The sequence below is a fragment of the Micromys minutus genome (assembly GCF_963924665.1).
Source record: "Micromys minutus genome assembly, chromosome: 16".
NCBI classification, from domain to species: domain Eukaryota; kingdom Metazoa; phylum Chordata; class Mammalia; order Rodentia; family Muridae; genus Micromys; species Micromys minutus.
In genome coordinates this window covers 35,796,878-35,819,949 of record NC_137985.1, presented here as the reverse complement: position 1 = coordinate 35,819,949, position 23,072 = coordinate 35,796,878, and the positions used below count along the sequence as shown (strand labels likewise).

General features: G+C 45.1%; 1 protein-coding gene across 1 annotated transcript in view; it reads left to right on the top strand.

Moving 5' to 3' along the window:
- Positions 1-5,317: 5,317 nt before the first annotated feature.
- TBCEL (tubulin folding cofactor E like) overlaps positions 5,318-23,072 on the top strand; it is a 58,357-nt gene continuing 40,602 nt past the window's right edge. Inside the window, exon 1 of the mRNA XM_080930397.1 lies at positions 5,318-5,427. The gene's annotated coding sequence lies outside the window, so the exon portion shown is untranslated. The remainder of the gene's footprint in view (positions 5,428-23,072) is intronic.

The following is a 23,072-nucleotide window of genomic DNA, read 5'->3' as shown; positions in this document are numbered from 1 at the left end:
TCCCACCTAAAAGCCTCAGACTGACCACATTTCATATGTCCACCAACAGGAAACAGAAAAATCAGCTCTAGTGTTTAACAGGAACAAAAGCGGATAAGCCATAGCTCCAGGTAACAACACAAACAACCCTATGGCATTGCCAAAGAATTTGTCTCTCTTGATCCCATTCACATAGCTTACAACATTAGAAATCAGAATAATAGTTAAATCTGAGGAGAATGAAACATGCAGGGGCTGGGCAGAGAGGCTCTGAGGAAGTCACAATGTCCTGTGATGTGCGCTAGTAGTAAAAACGTGGACAGAGAAGTTCCTTCACTGAGACACACTTGTATAAAGTATGTTTACTTTTCTGCATCCTATTTGTTCCAATAAAAATTAAGAGGGATTAGTGAGGCTTCAAGCAATTTATTGCTTTAGTAAGTGGAGGCCTTGCTGGCAATTACCTTTCTTGTGTCTGATCTACGGAAGCATGTCAAGCAGTTTTTTTTTTTTTTTTTTTTAACCAGCCATCTTCTGCCCACTAAGGAAATGCTGATATTTCCTAATCAGTTCTAGCTCTGGCTGTCTAGGTTAAGACTTTCTCAGTCTCTGTTTGCTCCTGAAAGTTGGCACTACAGGCTTCACTCTGAAAAGTCTCAGACATCTTTGTTTTCTTTGTTTGAACCTAGGGTCCCAAGCATGCTAAAAGTGCTACCACTGAGCAATGTAGCCTCAACCCTCCCCATCCCTGCTTTTTAGATATAGCGGACCTTAGATGCTCAGGCTCACTCTGAACTTCTGCCTCTCTTCCTTTTATTTCCTGCCCTCACATCAATTACGTTTTTAAAAATAAAATATAGAACCCGAGAGTTAAAAATTTTTAAAGAGACACGTGCCAACCATGAATAAGAATTTATGTGAATTTGATGGGATTTATGAATCTAGAAACATATATACAATGTATACAGTGCAACCTATACATTTTATTATATATCATTTTGGGTGTTTTATGCTGGTTTATCCAACTCAAGTTATTCAGTAGTTAATAGTCTAAGGCCAAGAGTTTAAGAGACATACCTGTCTAGTGGAAAAACCAGGGCAGATATTAAAAACTATTTTTTCCAACTACTTATGATCCTTTCAAGTCAAGTAGCTGCTTTCTTCCCTCCACATCCCCGCCTCCACACCGATACATTGCATTATCCCGCTGCACACATGGAAGAACGGCTTCGGCTGAAAGTGTGGCACCCTTACTCCTTAGATCTCACATCCTTGCCAGGTGTGCTGCCACACACACCTGGAATCCCACTAGGTCGGAAGCTGAGTGACACAGGAGGACTATGAGGTTGAAGCCAGCCCAGTTCACAGAGCAAGACCATACCTCAATAAAATGAAACACAAAACAAACAGCAATAAAAGCAAGCAAATAAAAGTACATTCACTCCATTATTGAGCCCAGCACCTTTTGTTTATGCATGTTATCTTTCTAAGGACACTGTAGCATCCCTGTCGATCCATATTTGCCTGCCTCAAGCCACCTCGCTAAGTCTAACTGCAGATACATAATGGTTACAAAAGAAGCATTTGCTGAATCAAAAGAATATGCAAACATCTGGCTGAGGCTTCACACTCCGCTGATATCCCCACGTTACAGGGCTATCAAGAACTCAGACTCCTGTGTCAGGCTGACCTCAATACCCATTTGGCATCCCCATTTACTGTCTCTAGGTTGCTGGATGCATCGCCTAAGCCGAGTCTCTCTTGATAGATCTGATAGTACCAGATGTACTGCAGGAGATCTCTGTGAGGATTAAAAGGAATAATCGATGTAAAATGCCTCCAGCAGCATCTGGCACATTGAGAACTCAGAGCGGTTAAGACTGCTCTTAGGACATGGCAAATCCTGAATCGGGGACCACTTTGATGAAGAATCATAGCATCGACTGGTCAACCAGACCAATGTCTCCAGGAATTGTTATACATTGTTAGAACAGCTTCTGCTTTTGTTTATCCCATTTTTATCTACCACAAATGAGAACGGACTAAAGCAGCTTTAATTCCTCCAAGCCTTCTCTTTTCTTCCCTCTTTCTCTCCTCTCCCTTCTTTCTTCCCTCCTTCCTTCCCTCCTTCCTCCCTCCCTCCCTCCAGTTCATCCTTTCTTCCTGTGTCATTCTATAGCCCAGGCTAGCCTCAAACTAATAATAATCCTTTCTTTGGTCTTTAGCCTTCTGAGCACAGGCCTGTACCACAAACTCAGCCTAAACGTGTCCTTATTAGGTTGAACCTTATGAAATTGCTGTTTTATGAATCAAAATGATCAAAGTATCCACAATTCTTAATACAAATGACCAGATACTTGTCCTTTTGTTGCCTTTCCTTTCATCTTGGCCCGATGTCTATCTACCTTTTCCTTACATGGTGACCCTTAGGAATGGTGGGAAATTGATGATGAAAACCACGAGACAAAGTCTGCCCTCAGAGACCAGCATCGACCTGGCTCCTGATTCCAACAATGCTTACTCATGGAACAAGCGATCATGATCAATTTTTTTCATCTCATAAAAATAGAAACGTTTCAACCAAATCCTTTATCAGAGGAACTGCTACAAAGCCAGATATGTAGAGATTTGCTAGTGAGTCACCACCCACTCGTGAAGAGATCCCAGATGTAAACTATTCCATGTGACAGCCAGCAGCTGTAAGAGGCAATACTCCAAGTGATACCAGTGTCATGTGACTAAAGAAACCTTAGTTTGACTTGTGTCTGTCTGTCTGTCTGTATGAAATTCTACCAGAGCCTTGGACAGCAGGGCAAAGCATTTACAACGGATCCACATTCTTAGTCCTTCATTTTGTTTAATGAATGATTTAATTAATTAATTTATCTTGAGACAGTATGTCATGTCATCCAGGCTGGCCTCAAACTCAGTCTGGGAATCCTTGAATACCTGCTCCTGCTACAATCTCAGCGGCTGCCGATTTAGCTGTGCAGCACCTCATAACCCAGGTGTAGTGGTTGAACCCAGTGTTTGCATATTTTGGCAAAGCACTCTAACAACCCAGACATACTGCCAACTCCCTGATTCTAATTAAAACAAAATTAAGTGGCAACATATAACTAGTAGCTAGTGGACTGAATGAATGGAGCAGCTATTAATGGGAGATGAGGCTGGGAAAGCCAACTGATCGAAAGGAAGTCCAAGAGTCACGTTGTCTACTGCAGGTTCACCCTGAGGTGCAGGAAAGCCTCCAGGAATTTCAGGAAGGGTTTTAAGCCCCAGGGAGTGATCCAGGCTGATTGGAGTTTTAGAAAGAGGACTCTAGCTGCCACTAGGAGATGGACAAGAGATGGGTGGAAACATTAATCTCCAAATTTTTTCTAAGGGGCCTCTTGCATTCAATGTCTATGTGTGTGTTTCTAGCCATAGAAACAGTATTTGCTAGTAGTAATGAATTACAGCTCTTATTTTCCCCTAGTATGTAAGCAAAGAATCCAGAGGGTGGTCCCCCTGCTCCTGTCCATCCTCCCTTGCTTCCCGTTCACTCTGCTTTTTGAATAGTTCTCCTCTCTGAGGCTGCTTTTAGCTGTGGTCCTGCCAATAACTCTAGTCCCTCAAAGTCCTAACTTTCTAAGGTGTCAGCAAAGTGGTTTCCTGGGCAGGAGGCAACCACCTAAGAGTACGCTAAGTCTACTGCCTGACTCACTATGCTCAGAATGTGCTTCTTAACCAGGTCCTTCTCAGGTCTTTCTCCAGCCTAAGTCCTGCCTATGGAACGAGACAAAACAAAAGAACCAATTTAAGTCCCCAGGGACTGATGATGGTAAGCTATTGTGTTAGTCAAGGTTTCTATTCCTGCACAAACATCATGGCCAAGAACCAAGTTGAGGAGGAAAGGGTTTATTCAGCTTACACTTCCACATTGCTGTTCATCACCAAAGGAAGTCAGGACTGGAACTCAAACAGGTCAGGAAGGAGGAGCTGATGCAGAGACCATGGAGGGATGTTGCTCAATGGCTTGCTTCCCCTGGTTTGCTCAGGCTGCTTTCCTATAAAACCCAAGACCACCAGCTCAGGGATAGCACCACCACAATGGGCTGGGCCCTCCTCCCTTGATCACTGGTTGAGAAAATGCCTTACAGCTGGATCTCATGGAGGCATTTCCTCACCTGAGGTTCCTTTCTCTGTGATAACTCTAGCTTGTGTCAAGTTGACACACAAAACCAGCCAGTACAACTATACTCTGACTCACCCAAAGAATTTTTTGGTTTTCTCTCTCTAGGAAACAATATACACATGTGCATGCTCACGGCCTCTCCCCACACCCTCTTGGACACACACTACACTAAAGCACATCGATACTGTGCATAGAAATATCCTCAACTTTTGGATTTCCACTCACATATCTTTGCAAGACTGGTTCTTCCTCAGGATCAGCCTGCACCATCTCTAGTCTTTGGGCACAAAAGCAAATGACCCAACAGCCAGGTGTGAGGCTGTTGGATTGAGTCCACCTGTGAAGCATAGTTTCGTTGGAGCCAGCCTGACCTGGTTTCAAGTCTCAGCCTGGCCATTTTGACTAAGTAGGTGGTCGTAAGCGGATCATTTTGACTTTCCAACTTCAGTTTTCAATTCTACAAGGTATGTCCTTTAGGGGCGGTGTGTGTGTGTGTGTGTGTGTGTGTGTGTGTGTGTGTGTGTGTGTGTGTGTGTGTGTGTGTGTGTGTGTGCGCGCGCGCGCGCGCGCGTGCGTAAGTCTCGTGTATTTATTGGCTATGGCTGTAAAGCACATGCAATAGGTGAAAGCTGTACATTGTTAGTGTTGGGAGCTTCAGGTACCTCGGGACTGGAGGGGGCACAGAACAAAGGTCAAAATGTCCCCCACACCTAGTTGTATATGAAGTATGGAGATCTTACAAGACCTTTTATAGGCCTGTGAAGTCAGGACAGGTAGTGAGGCACTTAGGGTCACACTGAGTCAGGCTAAGATTGCAGGTGTGCTTGGCTGGGTTCATCTAGGACTCCATTCTCCAAGGACCTTACTCTTGCAAGTGATCTATCTTTGGACCTGGAAGGTGCTCCCCTGGTGCACCGGTAAGAAAAGCAAGCAGATGGGTGTAGTTCTGAGCCACTCCAGGTGGAGCCCACCATTCCCGGTTGCTATGGCAACCACAGCTCGCTTTAGGAGGCTCTTCTCCTCCGGGCCCCTCCCAATCACGCAGCGGACGTGACACGTGCGGCGGGGTCACGTGTTGTTGTTGGGGTCCCCGGAAAGCTGCTGCTTCCGGGTCAATGCAGGACACTGGGCTCTGGCGGCCAGAGAGGGGGTCGAGGTGAAGCGGAGCTGGTCCCGGGCCGGCCTGGAGCAGGCCGGAAGCCAAGCGGCGACGGCGGTGGCCGGGCGGGCGGAGGCGCAGCCCGAGAAGCCGCCGCCTCCCGGGCCGAGGGGTGAGTGTAGCCCGGCCGCCGCTCCGCTGGGGCCGGAGGCCCGAGGCGAGCTCTACCTGTGAGGGTAGGAGGCCAAGCCTGGGACTCTGGGAGGACAGAGCACTGATGGGGGGAAAGAGGCTGGGCGGTGGGAGCAAGCAATACGCTCCCAGCTTCTTTGAGGCCTGGGGGTATGGAAGCTGCTCCCTGGGTGGGAAACTTAGCTTTGAATCATTGAATCAGGAAAATGATGAAAACAACTGGGCATGTCAGGTCCTCGGGATGTGTCCCCATCTGTAAGTATTGGTATCTTAGTGGGAAAGAGCAGCTGTTCCTATACTCCTGGGTCACTAAGCCTGTCTTTCAGGACTGCTTAAAGCTTGTAGTTTGATAGGAATTCGGGGAGCATGTATTTGCACCAAGCCATATTAAGATTGGGGGCTGCCAGGTGACTCCATCCTGGCTTCTTGGGAATGGTGCAAAAGGGTCTGTGATAAGATGAATCGAGTACAGACTTCTGGAACAGGAAGGCAGTCTGGGATTTGGGGAAGGGAAGAGGATTTCTTGTCTTCCTTAGGGACACAGGCAGCAATTGCAGAAGTTGTAGTTGAGAAGTTGATTGGAGGAGTTGAACTGTTGACAGCCAGGGGAGGGAGGAGGAGCCTCACTCCGAGGTTGCTTAGCTACACTAGTTTGTAGGCACCGCCTTAGTGCTGTAAGGAAATTGGCAGGACCTCAAGGCCAGCCAAGAGCTTGGCTGGGACTTGTCCTTCTCTCTGCTTTTGTGTGGCCTGTGTATCAAGGAACTCTTGAATAGATTTCAGTTGTTCCATCTTGTGTGTTTGGGGAGGAAGATGGGGAGGCCCTGGGGCCAAACACAGGTTTGGTTAGGTTTACCCCTGTTGTGTTCTGTCTTTGTGGCTCTTGACAGGATTCCATAGGCTTATCTTGAGCAGAGAGCTTGATTGGGGTCCGGATTAAGGATGTTTAGTCAGCCTGGGTCCTTTGACTTTAACTATAATTCTCTAATGACTTCTTAAGAGAACCAAAAACCTCACACTAATAGACACATTATGAATTAGTACATACACCTGTATATGAATGAAAGGTTTTACAAAGTAGTGAGGTTCTGATACAGAATCTCTTGATATAGTTGGCGTTGCTCTCATTGTAGCCCAGGCTGGCCTGCTATTCACGGCACTTTTTCTGTCCCAGCCTCCCCAGTGCTGAGTGTAAGGTGTGAGACACCATCTCTGGCTTCACATAGCACTGTGTCCCCTTGTTAGGTACCTTCTGCTTATTTCTGTCATGTGTTCCGTTTTCTGTCATTGGAAAGAAAAAGTGCTGACTGAATTCCAGCAGATCGATTCATAGGTCACAATTTGTGGTTAGAAAAATGGTATCTTTAGGCATATTTTTTTTTGGTTAGTCAGCGTCCAATGTGTTGTAAGCATCTGGAGGGCAAGTGCATTCCATGCACTTTGCAGAGGCAGCTGCATTCTTCAGTTGACTAGGTAGTATATGTGCTTGACCCATTTCCTCAAGTCCTGTGAGGTTAATTTTTGATGCAGCTGGCCACAAGTTCATCTTGAGTTTTCTGTCTTTTGCCATGCCTGGGAAATACAACAGTTTTAGTTATACTTAACAGACATTTTATTTTACTGTTCCAGTATTAAAAAGATACACCGACCTGTGGGGCTGAAATGATGGCTCAGCAGTTAAATGAGCACCTGCTCTTTCAGAGAGGACCAGAGCTTAGTGCCCAGCACCCCTGTCAGGGGCTCCGCATGTCCTCTGCTTGTAGCTCCATCTCCGAGGGCATCCAAAACCTTCTGGCCTCTGGGTACCCGTACACATGTAACGTATACTCAGACAGATACACCTACACACATACACATAAAAATAAAAGTCAATTCCTTTAAAAAGAAGAAAAACCAATTTACGTTTCTGCTGTTTGATTTCATGTCAAGGTCTCTGGTAGTTTTTAGATGGTGGATTTGCTGTCTGCATAAGGATATAAATAAAGTTCATGTGTTGGTATATGAGAAAACTTAATTATAAATGTGTGACCTTCAGTTAGATAGAACCTGAATTTCTCGTATGAAGACCTTTCTTCAGTGTTTACATCCTAGATGAAGGGCTGGGAGGTAGCTCAGTAGGTAAATGGCTTGCCATGCAAGCACAGAAGCCTGCAATGCCTGCCCCTTCCTAGAGAACCAGTTTACAGTGGTACACTGGTTATTTTAACGTTGCCAAGTCAAGACAGCAAGATCCCAGGGGCTGAATCAGTGAGCTGCAGGTTTGGCGAGAGACTGTCTTAAAACATAGCTTACATTCATCACTGGCCTTCATACACATGTGTGCACCTCCACAAACACACGCACATTCACACAAGATAGAGGAAAACAGCCTGTTGCTGTGGGATGTGGCATGTCACAGGACGTTACCTCATTTTAGTAGCCAGTGACAGGATGTATACATAAGACAACCTTAACAGCCTTACTTTTTGTTCTGGATGAAGATGGAGTCTAGAGGCATGCTCACCTGGAAAAAGTTGCCTGAGTTAAACCTCATCAGTGTAGTCCACCTTCAGTAGGTGCTGCATGGCACCCCCAGCACAGAGCACCATCAGACGGTGCTCTGTGGGCCCCCTGCCTTCATTGTTGGCTTGTGTGGCTGCTGCTGAGGGGGATTGGGTTGGCACATGTGAACCAGTGTCTCTCTGACCTGCTAAATATATCGTGTCTTAAAGAATGTTTTGTAGTAAGTGTTGGGCTTGCTAGGTAAGACCCTCATCCACTTCAAAAACCCTTGGAATCATTTGTATGCGTGAATAAACAACTTTGGAGAACTTGCTGGGTTTGATCCTGTGTCCTTTTTAAAGTTTCTTCCTTCCCTTGACGCTCAAATCCATAGAAGGCTCTTCTGCCCTTGTAGGTTTTTGCTTCCAAACTGATTAGAGTTTGAAAATTGTACACTTGATACTTGTTAGAATACTGATTAAAATGAGATTGTGTTGCTCCAAATAGTGTTTTGTGTATGTCTGTGTGTGTGTGTGTGTGTGTGTGTGTGTGTCTGTGTCTGTCTGTCTTATAGATTTAAATGGTGTAACATGTATGTGGGCTACTCAGGCCTGGGTACTCACATCTTACTCCTGAACTGTATTTTGTGAACTGAGGTTTTGTAGATTTCTGAGTCTGGCCAGCTGTATGAGATGCCACCCATACACATCCAGCTCCACTCCTGCCACTGGACCAGGAAATATACTCAGAGCCTCACCCGTGCCAGGCGAACGCTCTACCACTGCTCCAGGAAAAGTTCTGAAAAGTAACTTGGAGCTGCTAGTGCTCCGATTTGGGTTTAGTAGGTGAGAAATACCCCTGAACTGTGCCCCACATGCAGGCTCATGGAGTCGTCATTCCTGCCTTTTGAGACTACTCATCCTGAATTTTCTCTTGGGGCTTAGATCTGTGGTAGACTAGCTGTCTTGATTGTGATACTCTGATTCCACCTGGTCTTGCCCAGCTTCCTGAGGAAACTCTTAGAGAAGATGCGGCGACCCTCACTCCTCTCTCTTCCAAAACCATTAGCCATCAGCTGATCCTTGCTGGCACTAAGTAAAGTGCCAGTTAATGTTGATATTCAGGGCCTTCTTCGGCTTTCCTTACTTTTCTTTTTGGCCATCATTCCATTTCCCAAAATATATATTTGTCCCACCCAGATTACCGTTCCCCTTGCCGCTCCCTTCACCTGTAGGGGGGGTGACCCTTTCTTTGTCAAATCCTGTTCATTCTTACTTGGTTTCCTATGACCCTTCTCTGTGTGAGACTGTGCTTGCATTATTGTATCAGCACTACCCGAGGTCAGGAGTCTTACTCCTTTGAGCCTCACAGCTCCGCAGCATAGTTCATAGAACCGGTAAATCATATCGACAGAACTTAGGATTAAAAAGTGGGTTTCTGATTCCATCCTGGGCTTCCTGAACTGAAATCTCTGGTTGAGGCCGGGGACATTTATGTCTTAGTGCTCTGCCCCATGATTGTTCTGCGCAGTAAAATTTAAGAGTCACCAACCTAGCATGATGCTTTAAACTGTAGCAGGTACACACAAATGATCTCTGAGTACATGATGTTTAATGACCTGAGCAACGCCCTATTTCAACAGGCTGGTTTCATTTGAGGGCTTTGAAGTCAGCCTCCCTTGGGATCCTGGCTCTGTCAGTCACTGGTCAAATGACCCAGGCCTTGTTTTGCTTGGGTTTTCTGATCTCTCAAATGGGGTTAATAGTGTCTTGTATGAGTGTTGTGAGAGTTAATGAGATAGTCATGACAAGCTACACAGCACATGGGCACAGTAAACACAGGTTTCCTCTGCCATTGTGAAGTCAAGTGGCTTAACAACATCCTCCTGGTCAAGCTGATCAGGGGGCCAGATTCCAGCCCAGTCTTCATTAGCCTTGGGATTGCTTGTTTGGTTTCAGGAATGTGGGCTTATCATATTTTCCACTTTCAGTGAACAGATCCAGGATCTATATAATGATTAAGGGCTTAGGATGTTTTACTGTCTTTAAAAGGATTGTTATCAAAGTAGCATGTTTAATCCCCTCCTCTTGTTTTCCCACTGCCCAGCAACTAGAATGTAAACTTGAAGAACATAGCCCCTCCGAGGTGGGAGCACAGCCGTATCCACCTTCCGGACCCCTCCCCTCTGCACATCGCAGCCACTGCAGCACACAGAACAGCAGCAGCTCCAGTCAGCCTCTCTCCCTGCGTCCATCATTCACCTCTGCATTTGCACCAGCTCCCTCCCTTCCCCATCAGCTGAGTTTCTGATGGCTTCTTTGTAGCCATACTGTGTGTGACTCGCTCCTTATCGAGGTTAGCCACACTCTGTGTTCTCGGAGTGCTTTCCCACCCTTCTGTTTGAACTCTGTTCACCTGACTTCTTGGTGGGCACGGAGCTAACTTTGGCTGTGTTCCAGCTGTTGTGTGTAAGGATTCTGGTGATTTGACTTACCTTAGGTGCACCTTTGTCATGACTTCCCTCCTCTGTGTTACCAATTAGTAACTACTCTTCTCTATATGCCAACCACTTAACTAGATACGTTCATTGCACAAACATTATTTCATAGTGCTCACAACTCTGAAACGGCAATGCATAACTTCATTTTGCTGTTGGTTTAGGCACAGAGAGGTAACTTGTGTAAATTACCTAATGATCAGAAGGAACTGGAACTAAATGAAGTATGCCTGGAGTGTCCAGAGTGGGCATTGGATTCTCCTGGAACAAGTCACATAGCCATGAGCATCCTGGTACAGGTCCTTTGTAGTAGTACATACTCTTAACCACTAAAGTCCATCCTCTTAAGTATAATGCTTTTCTCTAAGTAGATTAAATACACACACACACACACACACACACACACACACACACACACACACACACGGTTCGGGGAGGGAGTAGGAAAGAGAGGGAGGGAGGAAGAGAGACCTAGACCCCAGGAGATTTAAGTAGTGCTTGCTAACCATCCTTAGGAATGTGGCTGGAAGTACTATTGCAGGCTGTGTTAAGACTGTTCTTAAAGTAATGCCTTCCTGGTGATTTCCCCCAAATTCTTCCCAGGCTATTCCACATGATTTCATTTCACTGTCAAGGACTGCATCGTGTCTACTTAAAGTTCAGTCTTCCATTGAAACACTCAATGCATGGTGTGTGCCAGGCTCCACTGTGGGTATGAAGCAAGGTGACACAGCCTCACTGGAGGAGACTAAAGGGTCACAGCAAATGTCCTGTAGAGTGGGAGAGAAGGTGGTGGTGCTGTGTCTGTTTGGCACTGTGATCAGAGGCAGCCTCTGAGAAGGTGACATTTGTGTTTAAATTTGAGGCACTTGGATACAGAGATAAAGCACTGGGCAGAGAACCAGCAAATGGGGAAGTGAGCTTGGCAAGCTTTAGAAGGAAAAGGAGAAAAGTGGAAGGAAGGAAGTGGGGTTGGAAGAAAAGCAGAAAGCAGAGCTCAGGGAGCCTAAGCAGGTACAGCCTTGAGGACTGCAGGATCAGAGTTAAGTCGTCTTCTCAGTGAGAAGGAAGCCATCAGCATTTTGAAGACTATATCTGGCTTATGTTTGAATAGACCACAGGAGGTTAGGTACCAGTGAGGAACCTGGCTGAGGTCTGAGCCAGGTCCATGACTGTTGGACTGAGGCCAGTGGTGGGTGTGATGCTGAGGGCTGTACTGGTGAGAGAGCAGTCAGGTGGACTGCCGAGTGGAGAGCTCTGACTGCCCCCAGCCTTTTCTTGTCATCTCCAAGGGCAGCTCCCAGAGCATGGCCACAGCTTTACCCTTCTCTGGTTAGTCATCTCAGGTCTGTGTGTGTCTACACTCAAGCTTGTTTGGAGGCCAGGGGTTGGGTACCTTTCTGGATCAATCTTCATCTTATTTTTGTTTTGTTTAAGACAGGTCTCTTTGTGAACCTAGAACTTGCTTCAGCTAGATTGGCTGGCTGGAGAGCCTCCTGTCTCTGCCTCCTCGGTGCTATGTGTGTGTGTTTTGAAGATGGAACTTGGGTAACCTCATGTTTACATAGCAAACACTTTGTTAACTGAGCCATCCTCCTAAACCCCAGGGGTTTTTTGTTTGTTTTTTAATCACTTAGGTATGTGACTTGAAATGATAATTATTTTTCCATGTTTCAGTATACATATATACATGCGCACCCACACACACACACTACACACACATACATACACACACACACACACACACATACATAAAAGTTTTAGGGACTGAACCCAGAGTTAAATTTCCAAGTCATCAACATTATTCTGAAAATGTATCCATGTTGATGAGGAAGCTTACTTCATGAGATGTTAATTTCCATTTCTGTGTAACATTTCATTTTATGTGTATATTGTAATAGGTTCATTTGCTCCAGGATATTTGCAGATTCAAAGTACTGTTTATAGGCATTCTTACCTTGTCTCTTGGTCCACATATTCCAGTTCCTCTAAAACTTTGAGAGCTGGAATAGATGGATCAAATATTGTGTGCTGGCAGGACTTGGGGGTGCATGTCTGTAATCTTAGCATGCTGGAGCTAGAGGCTGGAGGATCACAAATTCCAGGCTAGCCTGGGCAAACATATTAAGACTAGATGTATTTCTCTTCAGTTTTGCTATCTAGAGAAGTCGTCTGCTGTAAGGTGTCTGTACCAGGTGTTCTTATGCTAGCCATATGTGATCTCTCTATAGTGCAGAACGTTTCCCCCAGCACTTAGGCTGTTAGGGTTTTAAACTTTTGCTTACGCGTGTGTGAGATCACTGAGGTTTTCATTTTTGTCTGGGTTATAGGGGGTAAGCATCTTTTCCATAATTTTATTATTCAATTGAGAGCCATCTCCTGTTAAATACTTGTTCATGTCTTTTATCCATTTTCCCCATTGGATTTTAAACTTTTTTTAAGTAATTCTTTGTATTTTATATATATATTTATAATCTCTTTCCAGTTTTAGTTGTGATTTCATGTTTTTAATGTCTTTTAATGATCAAAAGCTTTTCACTGTCAACTTTTTTCTGTGTTGTAGATGTTTTGTTGTGAAGTCTCAAAGTCAAGGGCATAGAGCAGTTCTGAGAAGAGGCTGCCTGCCTCTGGGGGAGGAGCTCTGGGAGGAGAGCCTGCCTGCCTCTGGGGGTGGAGCTCTGGGGGAAGAGCCTGCCTGCCTCTGGGGGAGGAGCTCTGGGAGGAGAGCCTGCCTGCCTCTGGGGGAGGAGCTCTGGGAGGAGAGCCTGCCTGCCTCTGGGGGAGGGGCCTTAGGGGCAGTGCCTGCCTCTGGGGGAGGGGCTTTGAGGTTTTGTCTGGAGTTGAGGCTTTTCCTGTGCTCTGAGGTTGGCATCCAGTTCTTTACTACCCACCTTTTCTTTTTTCTCACACCTATATTCACTGTTTCAGGATTAGTTATTGACTGCTTTTAAGTTTTTCTGACTGGTTTCTCTGCCCCTTCATGCATTATTTACACGGGCCCTGGGCCCAATTTCTCTTTTCTAGGTCTATTCTTCCCTGGAGTTGTTCTCAAACACAGTGTAGTTGGTTTTGTTGTTCTCAGTGTTTTTCTGCAAAGTCACCTTGAGTTTGTAGATATAGAACAGTAGTTCCTCCAGGAAACACAGATTCGTCCCTGTGAACTTGTGATCCTGAAGACATGTTCTGTCAAATGAGCAATGACAACACATGGCCTTCTTTTTCATTTATCTGTTTTAAGACATTGTTTATTTGTTTGGTTCCCAGTGACTTCACCGCACTGTGATTTATGTCTGAATGAAACTGTCTAATGGGCGTGTTTCCTCCACAAGGCACATGAGAACCTCTCTCCCGTGTCTTAGGAGCAAATGCCATTTCAGTATTAGTCCTGAGAGACTTCTTAAATGGCAACATCAAGAAGCACAGAACCCGTGAAAAATCTTACATTGACTAGATCCTCAAATGGGAGCTATGGGAGCTCGTTTACAGAGCTGCAGCCAGAAGTTGGAGTCCTACCCTGTCTGCCTCAGCCAGTGTCTCCTACTTCGGACCCTCTGCATGTATCCAGAACTAACCACAGACATTCTGAATGTTGACTTGCAGCACATTTGGCACACAGATGGATTTGAGACATGGAAACCATGCAGAGTGGGGCTGTTAAGTATTGGAGATGATCTTTTAGGAGAGCATTAGCGTCAGCGCTGTCCTTGTCATATACACATCTCAGTGATGTTTGTCAGAAGGGAATCATTTAGTGCAATTCCTTTCAAATACTAAGTTTCCTGATTGGCCAATGTCATTATTGCAATAAAAACACTTTTTCTTCTTGAAGATACTTTTATTATGTTATAATCATGACATTATTACTTAGTCCATAGCTTTGAATCAAATTAGGAAAAAATTTAATTTCCACTTGTTGAACATCAGTCTAAAACTGTAGCGACTCAGTGAGATCAAGTCTTTCATGAGCATCATTAATAATTTAGGTCCTCAGTTTTATAAAGGCAAGTATATCCCTTTATAAAAAGATATCTTTCATGTGCATTCTCATGAAATAAGTGATTACAAGAAATGTATAGATGAAGATTTTATCCTTCACAGATCAAATCCCTTCTAAATGCATTTTTAGACTTACCTATTTTATCCTTCAGGTAAGTGCAAAGGTGACAGAAAGTCATCCAGTTAACAAGGAATGGGATTATAAACGTCAGACATTTTACTGTGCAGTCTCATTACTTGGCAGGAATCAGCAAAATCACAGGCCCTAAGGAGCCAAGTCGGATCTATTGTACAGTAATTATAAGTTAAGTTGTGCAGTGCAGGACTCTTACTTCCACGGCCACTCCGACGTGATAGTAGTTGGTGGAACAGACAGTGGTGTCCCTTAGATACTCCTGTTGTTTACTCCATTCATCCTCCAGCAGCTCCCTGAGGCAGAAGTTAGGGGCACTCTGTTTCTCCTTCCCACACAGAAGCACAGGAAGCTGGGAGATCTCTGCAGCCACATGGGGTGGTAGACTCTCCAAGCAGCCTTGTTCCAGAGTCAGCACTCCTGGCCACCAGCAGCAGTGCAGTAGTTGGTGACTTTTTTCATGTGCAAACTTGGCCGTATTCTGTACATTGGTGTTGTAACATCTGGAGGCTCCTAGTTGTCAGTGCTTTGTTATCTACAAAGGCTGCTGGGTGATAGGCTAGCTGTCTGCTCCTAATGAGCCTAGGCCTTCACATGGCAGCTCTCCTGGCTGCTTCTGTAGTGCAGAGATAATGAAAGTCTGTAGGCAGTCAGGTAATGACCTTAAACTTGTGTGTTCACAGCTGTAAGAAAATGTGTATTAGCGATCCATTCAGGAGGGTGCAGTCTGCACTGCTGATGAGAGGAAAGAGGCGTTTCCCTCCTTCAGTGACCGGTCAGGCAGGGCTACTGTTTTGTGTTCAAGTTTGGTGACAATAAGAATTAATAATAATATGCAGCTACAATAAGAATTTTGGCTACGGTCAGTTTCTTAGATTTTAGCAAGGTCTATTTCTAGGACTTGCATGTGGTGCTGTGTGCTGTTGACATGAAATAGTTCTTTTCTAATGAAGTCCGCATGGCTCAGCAGATTAGGTAGAGCAAGGATGACTTAGCATGCTACTGTGGCCCCAGAAACCTGAGCAAATCCCCTCAGTTTTCGGCTGCAAAAACAGATAAGTGTTAATGTGTTTTTCAGAGAGTGGCTGTGTAAATAAAGTTCTAGGCTTTACAATGATTGTTAATCTCTGCGTGGAGACATTTGGTTTGGAGACATGGCTTCAGGAGTAAACGTGTCTAACCTGGCTCTGAGTAAGTGCAACGATAAAACCTCTAGATTCCTTGGGTGGGATCTGGGTCATCTAAAAATGTTGGGGTGAGCATGAATTTATTTTGAAGGAGTCAGTTATGGGGGCTTCAGGGGAATCTCTTTGGAGGTGTTTGACTAGAGTAGTAAATGCTACCCGTGGTTGTGGTGTGGCTGCTGGGTCTCTAGGCAGTGTTTTCTGTTTCAGAGTTTCTAATGGGACATAGCCAGTTGGTTTGCAGCATTTTTAGTCATTGAGAAACTACAAACATTAGGAAGTATTTGGAAATGAATACTTTTGAAACAGTTTCCCATGAAGAGGTACTTTGTTCTATTCCCCTCCTGGGGCAGTGTACTGGGTCTGGCATTTCAGTACTGTGCTTGAATACACTGGACAACAAGCATGCGTGTCAGCTGTGCTTGCCGATGTGTACCTGTAGCTAAGAAAACCTTGCCAACACTATGTGTGTCTTGTGTGCAGTATGGCCCCCAGTAGAAAATGCAGAGAGCTCCCAAGTAACACAGCCATGGTTTAAACATCTCTGTTGTCACAAATTCAAGGACAGGAATTTTAGTCAAGTGGTCTAAGGTTTTTGCTGCTTGTAAGGAGACCTGCGGTGCTACAGAAGTCTAGGAACGCCCATTCTCACACTCCATCTGCCCGTGTTTGAATGACACCTATGTAGTTAAGAGAGCATGATGCTTGTACTTTACACTGAGACGCAGTGTGGGGTGCAGTTGACAGAGGCTTTGGGAATAGGATGATGGACTGCAGGATGGGGTGAGATCACATGGTACAGCATGTGATGATCTGTCAGCCAGACGTGCCCTGCATTGGAATGTCAAGAGTTAACAAGCTAACTAACCTTGTCTCTGCAGGGTAGCTCTAAGAGGATATTAGACTTGATAGATTTTTCTTACTTCATCCAAAGAGGGCATTGTTGGATACATCCCATAATGTTCAGAGGAAACAGGTAGAGTACAGACTAAACTGGAGTGTCATAGAGAAGAGTCCCAGCTTATTTACAGCCTCGAACTGCCTTTGAAGTGTTCATTTGGAAGACATGGCCACCGTACGTGACTTCCACTGTAACAGCTCATTAGTGGGATAAAAGCCCCCAACAGGGATTTTGTAAGTACACATGGATACAGAAAGATTTTCATGAACTTCAGGCAGATTCTAAAATTATTTGTCTAAAAGCTACCAAAACTCTGAGTAGAATTGCATATTGCCATTGCCTGGAAAGTGTGGTCTGGAAGGACAACATGAGGCGTGTTTTCAGGCTCAGTCTGCTTGCTAAATGGGTCGCTGATGTCTCCTGGTGTGGCGTGGCTTCCAATAGGAAAGGCCTTTGGCCGCACTATCAGCCATGGCTCAGCTGTCAAAAGCAGTGCTCCTGAGTCACAGGTCGTGTGGTGCTGACCGCGCTGTTTGCTTGCTTTCAAATAGATTTTTTTTTAATCAGATCACATAATGTAGTTTTAAAATCAGTAAAGTGATTAACTGACTCTCATCGTGAGAATCTTAAGGTCTTTACTGGAGGAAACAGACATAACATACCTGTACAATGTCCTTAGAGGGATTGTGTTTCAGTGGGATGCCTTCATACTACAGAAAAAGTCAGAAAATGAATCAAGGGAAAACCTGAAGCTTCCTAGAATACCATGTTGAAGGATCTAACAAGATTTGGGATCAAAACCAGAAAGAGGTTTTGGGATGAGGTTAAAAGAAGAATCTACATTTAGCAAAAGTCAAATAGATGAAGAACTGGGGAAATGAAGATATCTGGTGTCCCAGGAGATTGTGGGAAGTGACCCAGGAGAGTACCTTCTTTATGCTGTGCTATGCTGCTCACTGCTGACCCTCCCAGACTCTTCACTTAGCCAGCACATTCCCTCTGACCTTGAGGAGAAGCAGTTCTTGACCTCTGGGTTTGCTCCATCTCTACTCCTCTCTTGTACTTTCATCCCAGTCCCTCAAAGATCAGGCTCAGAGTCTGTCTCCGCTCTCACACACTTCATCCTTTGTCTATGCTGAAACTATTGATGCTTTCCCTGAGGTGAGCAAACTCAAGTTGCTCCTCCCTGGAAGGATCTAAAGATCCCCATCACTTTGACTTCTGTGTAGGATCAGGAATTCCATCTTTGTATTGGGTCCACGGTGTCCCACGAGGTAAACTGTGGCTTGACCAGGGTCAGCATGCTCTGAACATCTTCCTGTGCAGTCATCTGCACCTCCCCCTTCCCCCATTCACCCGTCCCTGTGCTCTAACAATGTCTCAGGTCTCCCTGCCTGGCCATGTTCCTTTGTCTCTTGTACTTGGAGGTCAGAAGAGACACTGGCTCCCCAGGAACTGGAGTTAGACAAAGTTGTGAGCCACTACGTGGGTGCTGGTAACTGAACCCAGGATCTCTGCAAGAATAGGAAGTGCTGTCAACTACTGAGCAGTCTCTCCTACCCCAACTGCCTTTTCTCTGTTACTTGTTTCTACACTTACTATCCCATGCATTTTCTTCTAAGTGGGAAATACCTGGAAGTCAGGGCTTGAATTTTCTTTGTTCTCCCTTTTAGTGCTCAGCACAGATTCAGCCTCTGGTATGTGTAACTTCATTGATTCTCACTAAGTGAAAATACTCATGGAAGTACCTACTTAATACATAATGAACAGGTAAATTGGCTGACTGAATGATTTGGTGAAGGTCATAAGTAAGTCACAGAAAATGAAAGGCATTTGTTTACCTCCCTCCAGCAGTTTGTGAGAGATTTTCCATGTCAGTCTGTCTTCTGAAGGGAGCTGACATGTAATGGAAGGAAACATCATTGGTGTGAAGCATCATGCAGCCAAGAGAACCTTATGGTGGATGGTGCAGGCTTGGGCAAATGTTTACCTTCTCTCCATAAATCAGTATGTGCTTTCAGAGGGCGGTTTTCTGCCTTCCTCAGAAGGAGTGAGACACGAAGCTCTCGTGCCCCACTTCTGATAAGAAATTAAGACTGACTTAGTGTATATAAGCGAGCCCACCTCAAATGACAGTTTCCACTATGGGAACTCTCCTTGAAGGTCCAGCCCCGCCCTAGGCTAGGACAGGTGGTGTTTATTTCTTCTGCTGGTGTCACTCTGGTCCTCAGACACTGACTGTTGCAGTACTGTGAGACTAGTCAGAGTACTCCTCCGGGGAAGATCTTTGCTGGTCTCCAGTCCTGGTGAACTAGTTGCCCCAAGTTCTCAAGGCTCCTGAGTTCACCCCTCTTCCTGTTCTGGTTGCGTATTTGCACTTGGCTGGCAAAGGCATGCCGGGAAGTCCATAGTCCAGAGTGGAGGGAGCAGGGAGGAGCTGTAGGGCCTGGTGGCCGGGTCACCCGCATGTTCACTTCCACTCCACTCCTAACCCTGTTGCTGACTTCACTCCTAGGCTCAGGTATGTGTGCTCCCACCTTCTTCACTGAATTTCACAAAACTACCAACGGTTGTTTGATCTTCCGTTCCATTTCTCTCTTCTTCCTTCTTCCTTCCTTTAAAGTTATTAGAACACTATATATTCCACATGCCCCCCAAAAAGCCTGAAACTATAAATCCTGAGATTAAATAAAAGCGTATTTTTTTAAAAAGCCTTTAACAATTCATTAGGTCATTCCTGTGTGTGTTTCATGGAAACACCCACTCTGAGCGATGGCGTCTGGGTCTGCAGCTTCAGGTGCCTCTGAGTCGCTTCCGGAGGCTCCTCCCGCACTCCTTCCCTGTGCATCAGCTGCTGCTGCTACTTTAACTCTTTTTCCTTCCAGAGATAGCCTGTGCGTATACAAGCCAATAAAGCTATTTTTATAAGGTTTAGATTTTACATTTAGCACTCTGAGGTTGTATTTCTATTTCTACGTCTGGGAAGTTGTGAGCAGGGCTGGAAGTATGTATGCTTTATGAAGCACACTGTTCCACGTTGCTTTTGTGGGCATTGTTGACACTGCCTAACCACCAGAGGCTATGTCTTAACGTTAGCATCCAGCTCAGCTTTAACCCTGTCGTGTTGCATTTGGGGTGGGGATGTAAAGTACTGGCCGTCTGACGGTATGCTTGTGGAACTGGATGTTCTGCTCTGATAGTAACCTACCCAGCTGCACTGCTGTGCTCACCTTGTCCCCCAACCCGTGCTTTGTGATGACTTTCTTGAGGCACACCACAGAATACTGCCGTGGGATCTTGAGGCCCAAAGGGCTTGAGATTTTCACATGTTCCTGCACCTGTAATGGAACCCACCAGCATCACCCAAGATTCCTGGCTCTCTGGCTACCTGGTTTCAAGCACCAATTCAGAACAGCTTTGCAAATGCATTTGAACCCTGCCAACTGCAGAGGTAGACGGTGTAACCCGACGCCTGTTATTTCCAGAAAGTCATAGATTATCCCCAAACCTTTTAAAAGGCTTGAGTTAAAGATCTTTTCCATTCTACATTTCCTCATTTTTCAGTCTTCTTGGTTTTCAGCCTTCCTTTCCCACCTCCCATTCCTCCTGAAACACAGCAGATCTGAGCAGATTTTGTTACGCATCCATTTGGCTCTCTCACAGTTCTAATTGACGGCCATGCAGGCATGTCTGCAGCTGCAAGGCTCTTCAGTATACGACCAGTAAAGGGGTCTCAGAGAGAATGCTATACACTTTCTGAATATTTGCAAGAGGTTTTGGTTTGTTTGGAGGATGCTGGGGACTGAACCTAGGGTCTTGTATATGCAAAGCAAGGGCTATCCTGAGCTGGACTCATAACTCTTTTTTATTATTAACTTTTGTTTTGAGACAAAGCCTCACTAAATTGGCCTAGAGATTTCTTGTAGTCTAGACTGTCTTAGACCTTAGATTCTCCTACCCCTGCCTCTCAAGTAGTGGCTGGCACCACCATACCTGGCTTCAGAAGAGTTCTTCTCAAGTTTGAAGACTCAAGGGGAAAACTTTCAAGTTCCCACACCTGTGTGTTTATCCCTCAGCCCTTAGCCTCACATGAACGAGTGTTTCCCTTTGCATTGTTGTGTGTTCCACATTTCAGTTGTGTCCAAGTTAGCTGCTCCTGAGTTATATAAGTGGAAGTGAAGCCTCCAGCTCAAAGACGCCACTTGAACACAGAGACCTGTATTGCCACAGTGACAGTCTGCGTTCCCTATGCTTCAGTCTTCTGAACTGCCAGCTGTATGAAGGCAACAGTGTAATTTCTCCAATCGCTTTGTTAACTGTTTCTAAAAGATTGCACTGGTGCTTGTTGGTAAGAGCTGAGGAGCCTTTCATTAGTAGCAGAGCACCTGGCCTGTGTTGTCTGCTGTTGATGCTGGTGAGTTTACATAAACAAAGAACCTGTCAGAGTTCCTGAAGCCACAGTAGCCCTCCCTGTTCAGTTACCTGTCACTCCTTAGGTCAGTGCCATATATTCATAGCACTAAAACAGGTGCCCACTTTAAGCTTATAAACAAAGGGGTTAAACAGAGTGCAGCCCAGTGCTCAAGGTGTTTCCAAGGTGACATGTTATATACTCCACACAGGTAAGACATTTGTTCTATGGATAGGCAAGTAGTCAGTGAACATGTATGTCCTAAACATCTGAAATGATTCTATAAAGGCCAGTAAATGTGTTTGGTTGCGGTTGAAGACATGCAGTTTAGTGGCTGTTTCTATGTTCATGCTTTTATTCTCCTTTAAATTCTTGCTACAAATCTGATGGGGAAGATCGGGTTATCCATGGTGAGGAGGAAAGACCGGTCAGGCACTAGTATATATGTACCTAGTCTGTGAGAAGCATCAACTCCTGTGTCTCTGGGTTTGGTACCTCACCATAATGTCCATACAGAATGAACAGAGTGTGTAGTTTGGAACTACTGCGTTGTAATCTAATAACACTGGCAGTCTCTCCAGTGCCCCTGTGATCTAAGTAGTCTGCAGATCAGGGCTTTGTAAAACTGTCCACTTGGACTCCTTTCAGCCAAGGAATCTTACATCACCTCAGTATGTAGATAGATAAAATATATAAAGATTTATTTTAAAACAATTACTTGGTATACATATAATTTTACCATTTATTAAAGGAAAAGGTCAAATTTGTCTACTAATTAGGTGGATGCGCTTATTTTTATGGAAAGAATTAAGTGCTGGCTGACATACTTGCTGCTGCAGGAGGTAGAGCACCTTGCTGTTAGTCACAAAGCTATTAAGTGGGGGAAACTGAGTGAGGCTTAATCTGCCCTCTTCCCACAGTCTCTGCCTTTTCCACTCAGCACTGTAGACGTGAGTGGTTTTAGTGCTCGGCAGCAGCGACCAAGCCCTCCTCGTGTATGGCAGACTGCACTAGCTGCTCTGAGCTAGGACTGGAAGCTACAGAACTCCACACTTCTCCTCCCGTATAATTTAATGGTAGAGTTATTATAATAGCCTGAGAAAAAGAGCCAGCATTTGACTTAACTGTATAAGAAAAAGCAAAGCAGTGTTGCTACGGTGAAATAAACGTCAGCACTCACAGTAAGCAACTTGAAGCATTATCTGGTTGCTATCTAACAGCTCTCTGAGAAACCCTTTAGTGTCTGTTCCCATTGGCGTCTTCCAGTCCTTCGCCTCCCTAGCTCATGTATAACTGCATTCAAGTCTCTAGTTGTTCTTAGAATTATTTTTTATTGTGCATGAGTAATTGTTTACATGTGTATGTGCAGCCCACGCATGCCTGGTGCCCAAGCATGCCAGAAGAGGGTGTTTGGATCCCCTAGAACTGGAGTTACAGACAGTTTTGAGCAGCCATGTTGATGTTTGAAACCAAACTAAGGTCCTCTAGGAGAGCATCAGGTACTGTTAAGCACTGATGAGTCTCTCCAACCAATCTTTATTAGTTTGAAGGAGGCATAGTGATGGTTGCCCATGGCTTTCTACTCTAGTTACCAAGGGGCTTGCATCCCATCTTCCTTTACTTCTTGTCCTAGCCTGCGGGCTGTGCCCTCTGCTCTGGTTGTTCCTGCTCCTTTCCTGACATAAGTCTCTCCCTGATCCCCATAGTTCTTTTGTCTCTTTAGTCCTCATAACATCTCCTATGCTAAGATTGACATCTGAGTCTCCATCCTGAGTCTCTCTGTCTTCAGGCAACATTTGTCACCTAACTTTACAATGTTTCTCAGCATATCACCAAGTGCCTCACATTGTCCACAGAAGAAGTTCATCCCTTGACTAGTTAAAGGTACTAGTTAATGGTCAGAACCAAGGTTTAGCCTTACATCCCACCTCCCCTTCTGCCAGCCCCTGTAACCCCAATCTTGCTCACAAAAGCTGTCTTTATCCTCCCACGCTTAGTGAATGTTTCCTGGGACATTAGCCC